This window comes from Pan paniscus, chromosome 13 (genome assembly GCF_029289425.2).
Source record: "Pan paniscus chromosome 13, NHGRI_mPanPan1-v2.0_pri, whole genome shotgun sequence".
Classification (NCBI taxonomy): domain Eukaryota; kingdom Metazoa; phylum Chordata; class Mammalia; order Primates; family Hominidae; genus Pan; species Pan paniscus.
Genome location: NC_073262.2, coordinates 92,591,093 through 92,609,908, shown reverse-complemented (window position 1 = coordinate 92,609,908; position 18,816 = coordinate 92,591,093). Strand labels below are relative to the sequence as shown.

General features: G+C 31.6%; 1 pseudogene; it reads left to right on the top strand.

Moving 5' to 3' along the window:
* Positions 1-618: 618 nt before the first annotated feature.
* LOC103782763 (telomeric repeat-binding factor 1-like) lies at positions 619-1,599 on the top strand (annotated as a pseudogene).
* Positions 1,600-18,816: the final 17,217 nt, after the last annotated feature.

Sequence of the window (18,816 nt, the reverse complement as noted above, 5' to 3'; positions counted from 1 at the left end):
ATCAAGCCATTCTCAGATGAAGGAAAAGAGAGTGTGGTACTAGGAGGCCCACTGTATAAGAATAGCTAAAGTTCTCTAACCAGAAAGAACAATTAAAGAAGAAACCTTGGAATATCAGGAAGAAAGAAATATGATAAGTAAAAAACATAGATAAATACTATATATTCTATCTCTCGAGTTTTGTAAGTTATGTTTAATGGATGAAACAACAAGTATAATATTGTCTATTATCTATATAATATTGTTTCCTGGGGCTCTAAGCATATGTAGAATACTTAAGACAATTATAAATAGGAGAGGGTAAAAAAAAACATAAAGGGAGGTAAGGTTTCTACACTTTACTAAAACTAGTAAAATGACAACACTAGTAGACAATGATAAGTTATGTATATATAATGTAATACATAGAGCAACCTCTAAAAAACTATACAAAGAGATATTTAAAAACACTAAAGATAAGTCAAAATGGAATTCTAAAAAATTTTGACATGACCCATAGGAAAGCAGAAAAAATAAAACAGATAAATAAAAAACAGCAGAAACAGAAAAAATCTAAAATGACAGGCTAAAGCCCATAATTACATTAAATGTAAATGGTCCTACTCTATCAATTAAAAAACACAAATTGGCAGAGTGGATTCATCAACCTTTCTAATGAAGGCAGCAGCAAAAGTAGTAGAAAGTAAAAGAACAAGAACAATAACTTCTCAAGATCAACCTAATGGTAATGATACTGAAATAGAAACTGAAGCTAATTTGGATACAAGAAAAAGGTCTCACAAGAATCTTTTCTTATCTAAGTTGAAATGTGGAGCCCAGCAACAAGACCTTAATTAGAAAGAAAGAAGAGTAAGAACTCTTCAAAGTGCAAAAAAGAAAAAAGAAAGCAGAAGAGCCACTGAAAGCAGGATACCTGTTTCAGAGAGTCAACCAGTAATTCCTGAAAAACACCGAGCTAGAAAAAAAACAGACATGGTTTTGAGAAGAAGACAAGAATTTGAGATCTGGCATGAGGAAATATGGAGAGGGAAAGTGATCTAAAATACTATTGCATTATAAATTCAACAACCGGACAAGTGTCATGTTAAAAGACAGATGGAGGACCATGAAGAAACCAAAACTGATTTGCTCAGACAGTGAAGACAGTGTTTGTAAAAGCTTGATGAAAGGACAGTTAAGTATTTTGATCACTGCATTTTGTTTGAAACTTGCATCATTGATGTATTTTAAAACTTTTGTTTAAAGCATTACAGTATTTTTCTGTGACCTTCAATTAATATGAGGGTTTGTGCTATAAGAGTTACAGTATATGTTATCATTATATTCTTTAAGAACCTTATTTTGATAAAATGTAAATTTGTTGAACCCTGCCACGTTTAGTATCCCCACCCCCAAATCCTGTTCCAATGAAAAAAATTAAAAGCTCATACAAAACAAAAAAATCAATCATGAACTGAAGAGTAAAATGGAAAACTATAAATTATACGGTGAATGAAACCAGATTTTACTCTGTTTTGGAAATAACTCAGATGTCCTTCAATGAATAAATGACTAAACAAACTGTGGTACATCCATACAAAGGAATACTACCCAGGAGTAAAAAAGAATGAACTACTGATACATTTAACAACCTGGATGACAATTCAGAGAATTAAAATGAGTCTAAAAGAAGCCAATCATAAAAGTTTACATTCTGTATGATTCCATATTATGTAACATTCTTGAAATGACAAAATTATAGACCTCTAGTACAGGTATATGAAAATTATTTAAGTATAGGCTGGGCACAGTGGCTTACACCTGTAATCCCAGCACTTTGGGAGGCCGAAGCGGGTGGATCATTTGCGGCCAGGAGCTCCAGACAAGCCTGGCCAATATAGTGAAACCCCATCTCTACTAAAAATACAAAAATTAGCTGGGCATGGTGGTGCATGCCTGTAATCTGAGCTATTCAGGAGGCTGAGGCATGAGAATTGCTTGAACCTGGGAGGTGGAGGTTGCAGTGAGCTGAGATCCTGCCATTGCACTCCAGCCTGGGCGACAGCTCTGTCTCCAAAAAAAAAAAAAAAAGAAGAAGAAGAAAAAGGAAGAAAATTATAGAAGTATAATATATGAGGGATCAATGAAAATATTCTGTCTTTAGTATATTAACACTAATGTCCTGGCTATGATATTGTACTATAGTTTTGCAGTATGTTACCATTGAGGAGAACTGGGTGAAAAGTACGTAAGATCTCTATTACTTATGGTTGCATGTAAATCTACAAATATCCCAAAGTAAAAGTTTTATTTTTTAAAAGACTTCAAAAATGTAAAACAAAAACAAAATCCAAATAATTATATCTGCCTGGGAAAGCCCTATGCTATACACTATAAAGTGATAGCTTAATTGTTTATCTTATATTCTATGTGTTGGGTAACTAGTTTTGATGGAGACACTAATAAAAATTTAAATAAAATGATAATGCTGAATAAGTACAGAATAGCTAATTAAATTGAGCAAAAATATATTTTTCATTTTAAAATCTGTTATAAACATGACATTTCATCTTATTGCATGCAAAGATACATCTATTCTTATATTTTAGACAGCTTGCAACCAAGAACATTGTGCCCCTTAAGAATTACCTTATAATGGATTTCTAATATATATTAAATTTCCCCCGGCAATACCTCATGACATTGCTGATCCTAGTTAATCTTATAAGCATTCTCATCAGTGTCAAGGGAAACTATATTTAAGTAACCATCTGGTGAAATTCAAAGTCTTATAACCCTCTAAAAAATGATTAGTTGTACACTTTAAATTTCAAATTTTTTTCTTTTGAGAAAAAAAATCAAATTGACACAAACATCACTTGCTAGCTGGGATCCTGGCCAATTTACTTAATATCTCTAGGTCCCAGTTTTTTCATATATAAAATGGGGTTACATCCTATGACAAATGATATAACAAACTAAGAATATAGAAGTAGTTAGTAATGACTATCCTGACAGAGGAATGTCATTTAATAAAAGTTTTGATAATAACTGATATTGCCTGGTTAATGCATAAATAATGTAACATAGGTAAAAACTACATCATGCTGCTCTTTTAAAACTCTTGAAGCAAAGAAGCAAAGGTTATTTTTAGGAAGAGGAACAAATAAATTGCTGGAGTTGTCTGAGCAAGTAGTACAATGAGAGTAAAATCATAAAGGGAGTTAAAAAAAAACAGTTCTAGTGTAGACTGTCAACTACCAACACAGTAATTGTGTGAGGAGATACCAAGAAGTGAAGCTCTCTTTCCATGCATGTTTTAATTATGTTTTCTTTTTAGGCAAGTTGCCTAAACGATTTAATAATCACATTGCAGTGAACAATGTGGCTTCAAAAAAGAACAGTCAAAATTTACTTCGCACGTAATTTCCCCTCAGTATAATGTTGATATTAGATGCCAATGGCAGGCAAAATGTAAAGTTGTTAAGAACAAGAGGCTTGAGAGTGAAAATGCCTGGGTTTAAATCCAGGCTCTACTACTTCCTAGCTGTAAGACTTTGGTCAATTTACTTCATGTCTCTAAGCTTCAATTTTCTCATCTATAAAATGGGGCAGGAATATTATAATAAAGTGCCTCACACAATACCTTTCATATACTAAGAGTATAATAAATGTTAGATATTAATAACAATCTTAGCTAATAGAACTGTTCCTCAAGCTTAAGAATATATATAATGAAGCAACATTTTAAATATCTTCTCTGACAAGGTAAATATAAGAATTAAAACATAATTAAACTGCAAAAGGGCTATTATAATTGAAATAACTTGCATACTCATCATTCTAAGAAAGTATTATACACTCTGGTTCATAAATGTCTCATGAAAGAGCCATAATTTCCTATTTAGCTTACTGCTGGCAGTTTTAAACAAAATTGTTATATTCAATAATCACCTTCATATTCATGAACAAGGGAAGAAAAATTAACAAATAAAATTTTTAAATTGTTTATCCTACCAAGAACATTCGTCAATTCATAGAAACATTCAATAAGAATTTTAAGAACATGAATTTGTCTCTGTAGTATTCAAACAACTTCTCTTCAGAAATCAATTTGTAATAAATAAACTACATTATGAAACACTTTAAGATTAAAAACTAGATCTCTAAATATTAAAGCATTTGGGCTTGGGAAGGAGAAATTAACTAAGAAATTCTATAATTGTACGTAACAGCTGCACAGTCAATATTTAATCACTATATTGTGAGACAGTTCAGTAGTGGAAGACAGGATTAACATATTGCTTTAAAACATTCCATTACTTTCTGCATCTGTTTACTGATAATAAAAGACACAGCTGTTCTAAACGAAACACACTAACAGGTGTAAAGTGCCAATTTGGCATTTTACATAAAAGTTACTCCTCATTTCCGTATGGAATATTCTAAAGCATAGTCTAAGCATAGCTACCAATAACTTAAAGGGCTTTTTTCATATTAATTTGGATTATTCTAGTCACTAAGGAAAAGATATGCTTCATTCTCCATGAATTCAAGATTATTTTTAAACAGTACACATCCTGAACTAATTATAATTACCCCAGATGTTTTCCATAAAAATGGTCACACATTTGAACAGGGTTTCTTTAGCAACTGTTCTATATCAAATTTACTGCAAAGAGCATCAAAATTATGAGGTAACACTGTATCAAATTCACTATGTTTAAGCTACAAATGATAATGATGTTTGAGCTTACAATTTATTTTCATCAGTGCTCCAGCTAACCTATAGCCATATGTGTTTAATCCAAGAGAACCAAGAGGAAAGCCAATATTTTAATAATAAATGATCAGTAATCACTTCCCTACAGCATGACAAAGTAATCAAAATTGGCAAATACAATAAATGTAACATATAGTTTTAGGAGGGCTTTTGTTTACTTTTTAAAAAAATATATTAAAGTGTTTTGGGCAAAAGAACTATTCTAGTAATTTAATAAATCCGGATAATTTTTAATCTATAAATTACAGAAGTGACAGCGAAAAATAATTACAAAACCAATATTGATGAAAACATTAAAGAATTGATGAGAAAGAACAGTGTGAAATATTTTAATTTGGCCATTATATTTACTTTTAATTATAGAACTTGGAGAGGAAAAGTTAAGGGAGAATATCAAAGGAGTCAAAGGTGTTCCAGTTGCTTTCTTTTCTTTTATTAAAGACATTTGTCAAATTAGGTTTAGAAAAAGAAGTTCATTAACATGTACATTTAAAGCATCATTGAGACTATATCTATATTTTAATATATACATGAGGAAAAACATGTAAAGTGTAATATATACATTTGCTTATTCAGGATGAACAAAGCATCAGATCTTCTCCCAGTAGATCCTTTTTCTCTTTAGCTCAGGTATAGATGATTTTAAATTAAAATAAAATACTCTACAGCTTTGCGGTACAGTGTCCTCAGCCAAGCCATTATGTTACAACAGTTTTTCTGGTCCTTTTGGAAATCAACTATGACAAATGAAAATTCTTAGTTTGCTGCTTAGGTTTTGAAAAGAAACATAGGAAGTAACTTTTCATGTCAAAAGAATCAAGAAAAACACTAATTTTACTGCAAAATTTAATAAAGCTTAATTCTGCCTAACATGCAGTAAAGTGTTGACATGTTAACCATGACATGTTACCATGAACTATGTGACTGACTGATTCATAAATTAATCAAAAGCATAGAGACAATAATAAATCACATGATACATCAATTTGAGTTGTTTATATAAACAAAAGTCCTTGGCCTTCATAAATTACTATATGTGACCATTTGTCCAAACTATCTTTTTGTTGTTATTGTTTTTTTTTTGTTTTTTTTTTGTTTTTTTTTTTTTTTTGAGACGGAGTCTCGCTCTGTCGCCCAGGCTGGAGTGCAGTGTTGCAATCTTGGCTCCCTGCAGCCTCTGCCTCTCAGGTTCAAGCAATTCTCCAGCCTCAGCCACCCTAGTAGCTGGGATTATAGGTGTGAGCCACTATGCCCAGCTAATTTTTGTATTTTTAGTAGAGAAAGGGTTTCGTCATGTTGGCCAGGCTGGTCTCGAACTCCTGGCCTCAAGTGATCCACCCACCTCGGCCTCCCAAAGTGCTGGGATTATAGGTGTGAGCCATCTAACCCAGCCATATCCAGGCTATATTAATATTTATCATATTTAATTATAACAGCATAAGTTAGAATGTTTATCAAGAAAAAACTGAATTGGTTCTATGAAAAACAAACAAAAACAACTGAAAAAAACAAATAATAAGGCTTATTATATGTAATTATGTACATGCTGTGGTATACCAACTTACAAAAAGTACAATGTACATTCTAAGCTCCCTTAACATGCAAAATTATATTAAATTGTTCAATTGTTGCCATAACTGGATATACATATATATTAAAGTAATTACATATTTATTTTCTATTCTGATGTTCATAAGGAAGGGTAAATCAACCAGTTTGTATTATTAAAAGAAACAATTGAGGTAACTATAGAAAAAAAAACTAGGAGTAGAAAAAAACAAATAGAGCTTTTTAAGAAATATTAGAAAATTAAAATTTTTAAACAATGTTTGCTAAAGCAATTAATCCAAATAAGTCAGAGAAAATAAGGCAAAATGGTAACCAAGGGATAAAATGAATTGTCATTAAAGACAGTAAGAATGACTGCTTAATGCTTTTAAAAAAATCAGCCTTTAAAGAAACTACAGGATAGATGTTTCTAATAACCAAAAACTTTCCTTTCCCGAATTTTTCTAATTCATATTGTATACAATAAATATAGTCAAATTTCCAGAGTAAACTATAAATTTGGTCAAATTTCTATGTTAAACATTTGACTATTTTTCTACCACACATAAATATGATCAGAATCATGAGATAAATACTGGCATAGTGTTTGACATTACAGAGTACTTGAATAGCTACTACAAACCACTTATCAAATAATAAATTACAGCTGTGGCTTGAAAAATTTTAGGAAAGTAAGAGATCAGTAAAATCTAGAAATCCCCTTCAAAATTCAGTAATCTTAATGCATGTACCTCCACTTCAATTTCAAAAACTGACATACATCCTCCAAAATTAGTAACAAATACATAATTATAACCATATGTTCAAATGGGTCCTAATAAAATGGTACGAAGAGTAACACATCTCAGCTTTTTGTGTCCCATAAAACTTCAAAAATCCCAAAGTGTTACTCGTAATTCTTACAACCAAGATGTGGTTATCCATATGGTAAATTCTAAAGACACTAAGTAGTAAGCCTAAGTAGTCTTCTTTCCTTCCACCTTTCTTTCCTCAGATGGAGTAAAATTCTTCCTCATGTACATTTTCTAGTTTCCAACAATTCAAATAAACTTTTTATCAATATGTAAATCCATAGAAAGAAATAACATATAGGGAATTTCCTTTAGAGAAGTATGTTAAAAGCTTAACTTAAATCCATGGAATAAACTATGCCTCTCCTTTAAATGTGAACAGTGCTTAAAAAGAAAATAGATACTGAGGTTTGGCTTAAGTCAAATAACATCCAATCTCTAGTATAAGTAATAAGTTACAAAATAGTCCTCATAAACACCCTTTTAAAAGTTTACATATGCTACATATCACCTTGTTTTATATCCTAAGAGTTGTGTCGTTGCATTCATTGAGAATTTAAGTAAGTGACTTATATTGCACCATATTAGCAATTTAATTTGATTCTAGTTTTAAATACTGATTATCAGCAAAAAAATATGGTTACGCTTTGTCTCTTACAATTAGAGATGGTGGTGGGGGGAGAGAGAGAGAAAGAAAGAAGAGAAAAAGAGAATATATCTTAAAATCTTTTTTTTTCTATCTTTGAACACATTCCAAATTCTTATGATACTGCAATTGATTAGGAAAGTATAGTTTTGCATGAAGCTCTTGGTTTATAGTAGTTTGGCCTGACCATATTCACTCTCAGGAAAGTATTCGGGTAAGAGCAACAATACTGCTATCTGTGAATCAAGATTTTTGTGATACTGTGAAGCCAAAACAACAAACCACAATAAAGTAATACACTGTACCCAATGCTGATATAAGGCTGCAACCGTTATCCTTAATGCCTATCAAACTAGTTCCTAAAACCACGTATCCTGTTCTACAAGATTTCCTTTATAAAAAGTAGGTGTTATAAATTATCATGACTTTTATGCAAATATGGCTTTTAATGTTTGCTCTAAAGTAATTTAAATAACTCTTTCACTTGTAGTTGCACGTTTGTTTATTTAGTAATTTCATAATAAAAGGTAAATGTCTGCCCCATCAATTTCAAATGATAAATTGCTGAATGAAATTAAGCTAAATTCAGAATATATCCAATAACACAAGACCTTATACATAGGAAGCCTATCCAAGCACAAATTAAAGCAAAGCATATTTCTTTATTATAGACATGTGACCTGTGTTACAGAAATCAGTTTTATACTTGAAAAAAAACACCTTGATACATAATTATCACTATCGAAACTAGTAGTGATTCATCATCAAAGTGGATGATACATACAAGAAACATACAAATGACCATTAATAAAATAACTATTCAAATGTTTTGTACAGTAAATATTACACCTTACCATATCAGCGTTGACTTCTTTGCCTAATAAAATTAAGAAATCTTAAAAGACAAAAATATTGAAAGTAACTATAATTACAATAACTTGTAAATGGATTCATGATATAAAAAGTGTAAACTATGACATCAAAAACATAAAATGTAGAGGTGAAGAAGTAAAAGCATAGTGTTTTTGTATGCAATGAAAGTTATCAGCTTAAAATAGACTATTATAAATATAACACGTTTCATGTAAGCCTCATTGTAACCACAAAGCAAAAACCTACAATAGATACCAAAAAGATAAAGAAAAAACAAATCAAAGCAAACCACTAGAGAAAATTAACAAATCACCCAGGAAGATAGCAAGAGAGACAGAAAGAAACAAAGCATCTACAAAACAGACAGAAAACAATTAACATGATAAACAATAAGTCTTTATCAATAATTACCTTGAATGTAAATAAATTAGATTATCCAATCAAAAGATACAGAGTGACTGAAATTTTTATTAAAACAAGACCCAACCATAAGCTGCCTACAAGAGACTTGCTCTAGCTTTGAGAACACACAGACTAAAAGCAAAGAAAAAATATATATATATTATATGCAAATGGCAACCAAAAGAACGTAGTGTGACTATTCTACTATCAGACAAAATAGACTTGAAATAAAAAAATTGTAAAAAGAGACAAAGAAGATAATTATATAAGGATAAAGGGGTCAAGTCATCAAGAGACTACAACAACTGTAAATATACATGCACCCAACATTGGAGCATGTAAATATATAAAGCAACTATTAATAGATCTGAAGGGAGAGATGGACAGCAATACAATAATGGTGAGAGACTTCAATATCTCACTTTTAAGAATGGATAGGTCATCCAGACAGAAAATGAATAAGGAAACACTGGACTTGGACTACACTGTAGACCAAGTGGACCTAAGGGACATACATAGAACATTCCATCTAATAGTAACACAATACACATTCTTCCAAAGTACACATGGTATATTCTTAAGGACAGAGCATATGTTAGGCCACAACAAAAGTTTTATCAAATTGAAGGAAATTGAAAATCATATCAAATATATTTACCAACCACAATTGTATGAAACTAGAAATCAATAACTGGACAAATATTTTTAAATCCCCAAATACGTGGACATTAAATTACATGCTCCTGAACAACCAATGAGTCAAAGAAATCAAAAGGAAATCAGAAAGTATCTTAAGATAAACAAAAATGAAAACACACCATGTCAAAACTTATTCGATGCAGCAAAAGTAGTCTTAAGAAGTAAGTATATAGGGCTGGGCACAGTGGTTCACACCTGTTATCCCAGCACTGTGGGAGGCCAAGGTGGGCAGATCACTTGAGGCCAGGAGTTCAAGACCAGCCTGGCCAACGTGATGAAACCCCATCTCTACTAAAAGTACAAAAAGAATTAGCCAGGTGTGGTGGCATGTGCCTGTAATCCTAGCTACTTGGGAGGCTGAGGCAGGAGAATCACTTGAATCTGGGAGGCAGAGGTTGCAGTGAGCCGAGATCATGCCACTGCACTCCAGCCTAAGCAACAGAGTGAAACTCTGTCAAAAAAGAAAAAAAAAGTATATAGTAATAAACATCTACATGAAGAAAATAGAAATATCTGAAATAAACAACCTAACTTTACACCTTAAGGTACTAGAAGAGGAAAGACAAACTAAGCCTAAAGTTAGCAGAAGGAAGGAAATGATAAAGATTAGAGCAGAAGTAAATGAAATGGAGGCTAGAAAGACAATGGAAAAGATCATCAAAACTAAGAACTTTTTTTTGACAAAATAAGCAAAATGGGCAAACCTCTAGCTAGACTCAGAAAAAAGAAAAACTCAGATAAAATCAGAAATTAAAGATGAGAAATTACAGCTGATGCCACAGAAACACAAAGGATTCTAAGAGAATACTATGAACAATTGTATGCCAATAAGTTGGATAACCCAGAGGTAATGGGTAAATTCCCAGAGAATAACTGTAATGTATTAAAGTTTTAGGTTTTATATATATATGATAATATTTGCTTAATATAATGAAAATTTTAAATTAAAACTATCTACAATTCTACTACTCAGAGAAAATCACTATTGTTCAACAAATATTTATTGAGTGCCTACTACATGCCCTGCTCTGTTGAGGTTTCTGGGGATTCAGCAATAACTAAAAAAAATTATCATCATGAAGTTTAGTTTCTAGTGAGTAGAGACAAACCATTAAACGTACAGTAGGTGTGTGCTAAAAATAAAATAACGTAGATTATATAGAATGATGCATTTTTTTACAGAATGATAGATTTTATAGCATTTATAGATTTTTCTGATAAGATGATATTCAAGCAGAAACTTCAAGTAAGTGAGTCAACAAATACTGCAGGTATCCTGAGGAAGAGCATTCCAGAAGGAATAGCAACTGGAAAAGAAAAGAGCATGCTTGACACCTTGAAGGAACAGCCAAGGAGCCAGTGTGGCTAGAGAAATGAAACATGGGATCGGAGGTAGAGGATTAAAATCAGAGAGAAAATAAAAGTTGGGGAGTGGGACCCATATATATGTAAGACTTTGTAGGCCATGGCAAGGACTATGGATTTCACTGTGACAAAGTCACTGGAAGGTCTACACAGAGAAATGACTTAAAATGATTTCTGTAGTTCAAGGATTGGTCTGGCTGCTGTGTGAAGAATGGACTAGAAGGAAGCAAAAGTGGAATTAAGGGGTCAATTAGGAAGCTATTTTAATAACCTAGGTGAGAGATGAGGGCAACTCTTAAGACTTTTATGTAATTCCCTCCAGTCTTTTTGCCAGTGCATTTGAGCATGTGTATAATTAACATAATTGGGATTTTAAAATATGTACAGCTTAGTACCCTGCTATCTTCACATGAAATTGAAATTTCTCATGTAATTTAAAATTCTCATAAGAGGTAGCAATTATGTATCAGGCAAATACTTTTCTTGGTTTTTGTTATGCTTGTAAATTTATTTAAGTGTTACATGATACATAGAAACTTTAAACCAAAAAGTTAGACATATTATAACAACTGAAATGTTCAAAAATAAGGGAATATTTAAATAAATAGTTGTATATCTATATGTTGGAATACTATGCAGCTAGTTAAAATAACACAAAATTATTTTTAAAACATGGGATAATGCTCATACAATGGAATACAAAAAGAACAAGACTGTACACACAGTCTTGTTCTTTTTGAGTGTAAATTCTAGAGAGTGTAAATTCTAGAGTGTAAACTGAGTGTAAATTCTAGAGAGAAATTCTCAAGCTTTCTTTTGTCCTAACAGGTAAATCTGAAAACTTCCTACTTTCTGGAAGAAAGAACATAAATGTTCCCAGTTATGTAAAATATGTCAAAAAGACTAGACGAAAATATCTAAAAATACTATTTCCAGGGGGTGAGATTATAGCTATTTTCATTTTCTCCTTTTATATTCTGTATTCTTCCAATGTTCTACAGTGAACTGGAATTAGTGTTATAATTTAAAAATAATTTTGTATTTGTAAAAGTTAAGGAACTTGCAGAATTGAGATATAGGTTCAAATGCCTGACATGTTGCTAACCAGCTCTTTCTTAGCCTAATTTCTCTATTAAATATCAATTTCCTCCCTTCTAAAAGAAGGATAATTGTCCTCACATAATGACTTAAGATTAGAAGTAGGAGGCTACTCAGCATAGTTCCTGACATATTAAATGCTTGATAAATCTGTTTAAACGAATGTGAAAATGTGACAGTCTAAATTCATATTTTAGGTAAAATGCAAAGTCTACCATGAATACCCATTTCAAAAGGATATGAAAACTGTGCCATTCACTCTTTCACCCTGTTCACTCTTGTCTGCAATCCAATTCAAATTAGAGGAAAATGTACCATTCTAAAATTAATGTAAAAGGCAAACCAAATTGCTACCTTCCGGCCTTGGGGTATCTTCTTGCCTAAAGACTTCCCTAACATGGAAAGAAAATTTCAAATTGCACTGTAAAAATTATCTTCCTAAAACTGAGTGTAAACTCTAGAGAGAAATTCCCAAGCTTTCTTTTGCCCAAATAGGAAAATATGAAAGCTTCGTACTGCTAATGAGAGCTTGGAAATTCATATGCAGCACTGCCTCAAACAGGTAACTAAAAACTGACTATAGATTGGGGAGGAAGCATTTTTTAACATACTAAATAAAATTTCAATACTGGTAATGAATTCAAGGTAATCTATAGACTGCAGACCTTGAAGACAAAAGGATAAAATGTCCTTTCACTATAAGAATCGAAAACTACCTTATGTGCTACAGACTTTTCCCGTGACTATGAGATTCAGACTTCAATGTGTGTGGCAGGTAGGGAAATTATGAATATCAAGCTTGTCCCAACTACACACTTCTTGTTGCACCCTTTATTCAGTCAGCTGTTGAATATGAGGTAAACTTCCTCATTTTCATATCTTTCCAATAAAATAATAAAGCTCAAAATATTTCTCTAAGTAGCTTCATACAAATGGAAACACAGGACATTGTATGTTTGCAACTAAAGCGACATCTTCTTAGGAAATACAAGTGTAGCTGTCTCTATGTTCAAAAGACTAAAAAATCCAAATATTTTAGAAAAAATAAATTATGAAATAATTGTATTACACATGTCTTACCTTTATCAAAGACTTTAACAAGTTTTCTTTTAGGTAAAAACTTGAGTAATAAATTTATTTGTAAATCTTACTTATTGAATACAGAATTTTAGAATCAAAGGGCCTATTTAACCCTATGTTTCTCTGTTGGATAGAAAAGTGAAGAGATACATAAATATACATTCTATTAGTGGTAATAAATGAAAGTAACTATATAGAACTTTGACATATATAATCTTGTTTCATTCCGAATATTCTTGTCAGATGATAACTGGTATTTTTGCCTTCATTTCTTAAGTGAGAAACTAAAGTTCAAAGGAGATCAATGACTTTCTTGAGGTCACTAAGTGCCAAGGGCAGAGTTTGAACATAGTTCTTTCACTCTAGAGCCAGTATTTTTTGTAATACATAAAATTATCTCTTTTGTGCCATATTTTCTCTCAAGATAGGCTGGGTAAACATAAGGATTAAAGACTGATGTTCATTAACATCAATAACTGCACAAAAATTTGGAAAACAATTGCTTTTCAAATATCTTACCACAAAAGTGACTTTAAAAAACAGATTTTTGTCCTCAAAACAATAATGATGATGATTCCCTAGAAAATTGTTTTTGCATTTCACATTAAGGAATCCAGTAACGTACCCTTTTCCCATTCTGTGTTAACAGCTTAAATATATTTAGAGATAAACAAGAAACATATAATTTGCCTGTATGACAAAGTATAATTGGCACCATAATTCTGTAAGAACCTGTGTATAATGCTGGCATGGTGGGAAAACAACTAAACCAAGAGTAAAGGGATTTTACAAGGGCCTAACCTTGGGTTGGTCACTTAAGCACTTTGTGTTTCATCTGCAAAACAGAGTATTGACCTACAGTATTGCTGCGAGGATTACATAAAAATGTATACGATGGCAATTTCTAAGGCATCAAGCACTACATAAATATAAGGCAATGTAATTATTGATTTGCTCATTCTATTTCTTGATGTAGATACTAACTACTACTCATCATATGTAACTAAACTTATTTCAAGCTCTACAAATGTTATTAAAAGTTGTCCATAAATCAAAGAAAGTAAATTTTGAATAATCTTTTAAACAATCACTCTCATTTAAAACTTGCAAATTCAAATTTTTACATACAAAAATGACTATAAAATGCTAAGTTTACTTTCTACAAGTTATACACATAATCAGCAGTAACATGGATGCAGTTGGAGGCCATCATCCTAAATGAATTAGGGCAGGAATAGAAAACCACATACCACATGTTCTCACTTATAAGTGGGAGCTAAACATTGAGCACACATGGACATAAATTTGGGAACAGTAGACACTGTGGACTACTAGATCAGGGGAAGTAGTGGGGGAACATGGGTTGGAAAACTACTTATTGGGTACTATATTGCCTACCTGGGTGATGTTATCCATACCCCAAACCTCAGCATCATATAATAGTGCCATGTAACAAACATGCACATATACCCCCTGTATCTAAAATAAAAGTCAAAATTTAAATAAAGTACATCTTTACAGGCAATGTATCATCCCATTTTTCCAAAATGGAATGCTCTAACAGTTTGAATTCACTTAATGTTTACATATGAATGGCATTCAAATATTTACTGAATCTAATGGTGATAACAATGTTCATTATTGATTCTACAAAAACTAAATATAATAAATAAGGTATACTTAAACTACAATGAAAAAAATTTAATCCTCAAGACCTTGCCTTGTTCTAAGAATCATCATTATGAATATAAATTACTGTGCAGTATTTTAAAAATAATTGTTATCTAAGCTTAGTGGTTAGAAATTTAATTTACAGATTAGGTTTAATGTAAGTTAAATACATGGCGATCATTATTTTTCATATTATTTATATTATTTTGGTTTTTCAACCAGTAATTTGCTACTATAATTAAAATTAACCTAATAACATATTCGGCATTTAAAGTTTTCATACCTCTCAAGAAAAATTGTTCAGAAAAATGTGTAGTTATATAAGGTATATAGCTATCTTGCCCATCTTTTACTCTCTGATTTTCCATTTATAAATAATTTCTCGATGGCTTTCAATTCAAATTTTTCCTATAGGGAAGATACTTAAAAAAACTATTTTAAGATATCCTCTAATATCTATCCTGTTAATCCAAATTATTTCCTTCGTTCTACATCTCCCACTGGCAAGTCAGTTTTTTTTTTCCTCTATAGTTTATCTCATCATCTCTTTAAGAGATTATTAATAAAGACTTACTTTATTTAATGCACTTTAACAGTGAAAGGGGAGGAAAATATACGCCACCAAGCTGTACAGTGAAACCGATAACCTTCCTTATTTCTACTCTTTCCTATTGGCTAAATTCAAGCAGAAAAAAAATGAATCATGAAAAAAAAAGAGCACCTATCTGAAAAGCGAAGTATACAGTTTTTACTTATAGTTCTAAATATGGCTTGACTAGAAAGGAATAATTTCTGAGACCTAATATAGATGGTATTTATATCCTATACATGTTTACTTTAACAGCAAATTAGCACTCATGTAATACTTTTAATACTGATACTACATACCAGTTGACATACTGAATCTAAAGCTTTAAGGAAAAAATAAGAAAGGAAAAGCTCTCTGAGAAATTTCTAATTATGCAGCTTAGAAAACATTCCAAAATGATGCATTTAAAACGTCTTTTAAATTAAAAAAGCAGAAATTACTAAGAAGTTCATGGAGGTTTTCTGAATTCATTTGTAATTATGCCAAACTTCTTAATTCTCACATTAATCCTCTGAAAATGCAAAAATAAACATTTCTAAGTTTAAGAAACTATAACATTGGAAACAAAAAAACAAAGAAGAGACTATGCCTAGCAATAATTCTCAGGAGGAAAAAAAACAGATAGGATAATTAAGAACAAGATTTAGAATCTCATCAGATAGCTACATACCTTGTGGAGAATACTAAATAAAGATACATAAAATTTTAATAGATGAAGATGAATATAATCTCCTAGGCTTCACAGAAACATAAAGATGAAAATTTTGCCCTATGAGATATTAAAATTTATTACATAGCAATAATTATAAAAAGTATGGTTCTAATATAATAGACTCATCAATGTTAATAATAAAAATAAATAACAGTAATAACTCTCATTTACTGAGCATATACCCTAGGCTAATCATTGTGCTAAATGTTGATATATGTGTATTATTCATATTTACATTTTAATGACTCATACATAGTATTTATAATAAATTATGAGTTTATTATGTCCATTTGACAGATGAGGAAAGAAAAATGCAAACATACAGTAACTTAGTCAAGGGAATATAGCTAACAGCAGATATACCTGAGTGTACATAATAATTTAGCATAAGATAAAGGTAGCATTTCAAGTAAATGTGAATTATTTATTAAGTTTGAGGGACAACTGGCTAACATTTTTGGGGAAAAAAGGTAAATACCCATGTTACTTCTTAAACCAAATGAATTTCCATATGAATTTTAAAGATTTATATCAAAATGCAGCTGGGCATGGTGACTCACACATGTAATCCCAGCACTTTGGGAGGCAGAGATGGGCAGATCACTTGAGGCCAGGAGTTTGAGACCAGCCTGGGCAACATGATGAAACCCCGTCTTTACTAAAACTACAAAAATTAGCCAGGTGTGGTGGCATTTGCCTGTAGTCCCAGCTACTCGGGAGGCTGAGGCAGGAGAATAGCTTGAACCCAGAGGCAGAGGTTGCAGTGAGCCAAGATTGCGCCACTGCATTCCAGCCTGGGCAAGTGAGTGAGACTCTGTCTCAGAAAAAAAAAAAAAGAAAGAAGAACAAGAAAACATAAATATCTACTTACGTAATTTTAAATTGTGATTATTCTCTTTAGGAAGGACACCAAGAGCAAAAATCATTAAAAAAAAAAAACTCTCTAATATATTTGATGACACAAAAACCCCAAAACATCTACATGGCAAAATATACCACCATCAAGTTAAATGCACATAATAAATTAGTAATTTTTTTTTTTCAGAACATAGTGTAGAGTCCTAATAAGAGAAAAGGTGTCAGGCTGACAGGAGCAGGGGAAAGCAAAAAGAGAAAGCAGATAAGCTGTAAGTCTGCCTTTCCTCTGGTCCAGGACACAGCCCTCCCGTGCAAATAACTCACAATCGTCTTGCAGCTGACTTATCACCAGACCATTGGCTGATAGAAAAATGCAAGTTAGCTCACTGCAACCTTGGTGTTATCAGTAGCGTACGTAGCCTTCTCCAGCACAAAGCACAAGTATCATCCCATAAAATCCCCAGCAAGCCTTTGTCTCCTTGCAGTCAGCTCCTGTCTTGCCCATTTGCCCATTGCCCTTGCAACGCATTTTCATACTTTCTCTAATAAACCTGCCTTTCTTTACCTGGAACTGTCTTGGTAAATTCTTTTTACTGCCCACATGACATTGGCCCCAGAGAGTCGACACCCACAACATATGGGACAAAGTTTTACTCCCCAGTATAGTAGTTCTAACAAATAATAAAATACTGACACTCTAAACAGAAAAAAAAAAGAAACTGGTAAAGACAGAGCACAGCATTCACAAGAAAAATAGAATTACTAATTAACATACTAAAATATTTTCATATTCATGAGTAATCAAAGAAATGCATATTAAAATAATACTGAGATATTTTATTTGGATATTTTATTTGCTTGCTGAGCAAAGATAGCTTGTGTTGGCAAAGGTGCAAGAAAATCTCCACTGACCGTTAAGAACTATCATTTTGGGGGGGAATACATGTGGTAATATGCAAAACATCTTCTTGAAAAAGTCACATTCCTTTTTTTTTAACCTTTAGGCTCTGTTGGACTTGAAAAAAAGTCGCATTATTTGTTCTAAAAATTTCACATTTGTGAATTTATCCCAAAGAAACAAATAAATGGGCATATATTTTTGAAAAATGCATTTCATTATAAACAATTGTTTATAATTAAAAATATTGGAAACAAACTAAATTGCAACAATTCAATACTGTTTTAAGTTGTTAGCAAATTCATATAATGAAATAATATACTGCAAGCAAGATAGTGATTCTAGTCTATATTAATGACATGAAAATATATGACTATATTTACTGTTCATATTTATTGACAAACCAGAAAAGCAATATGCAGACCAGCATGTTTAATACTATTATAATTTCCATGAATACTATATATGTGCACAGAAACAAAATTTTTTTAAAGGATAGAAATTGTATCTAGGTAGGGATTTAGATTTGTTTTCCTTTAAAATTTTCTACCATTTCTAAAATAAATAGCAACATTTTTGCAAGTCATGAATTAATCTAAAAACTAAATAGTAGGTAAAAAGTAGAGAAAGAAATATAGATAATACTTTTACAATAACAGAATATAAAAGAAAGGAAAGAGGGTAATAGTCAAAGGGGTAATCTATGAGGGAAAAAAACAAAAGGCAGACAGTAGTCTCATAGACAACAGAGATGAAAAAGGGCAACAGCCAAATGAAGGAAAAAACACACATTTATGTATGCA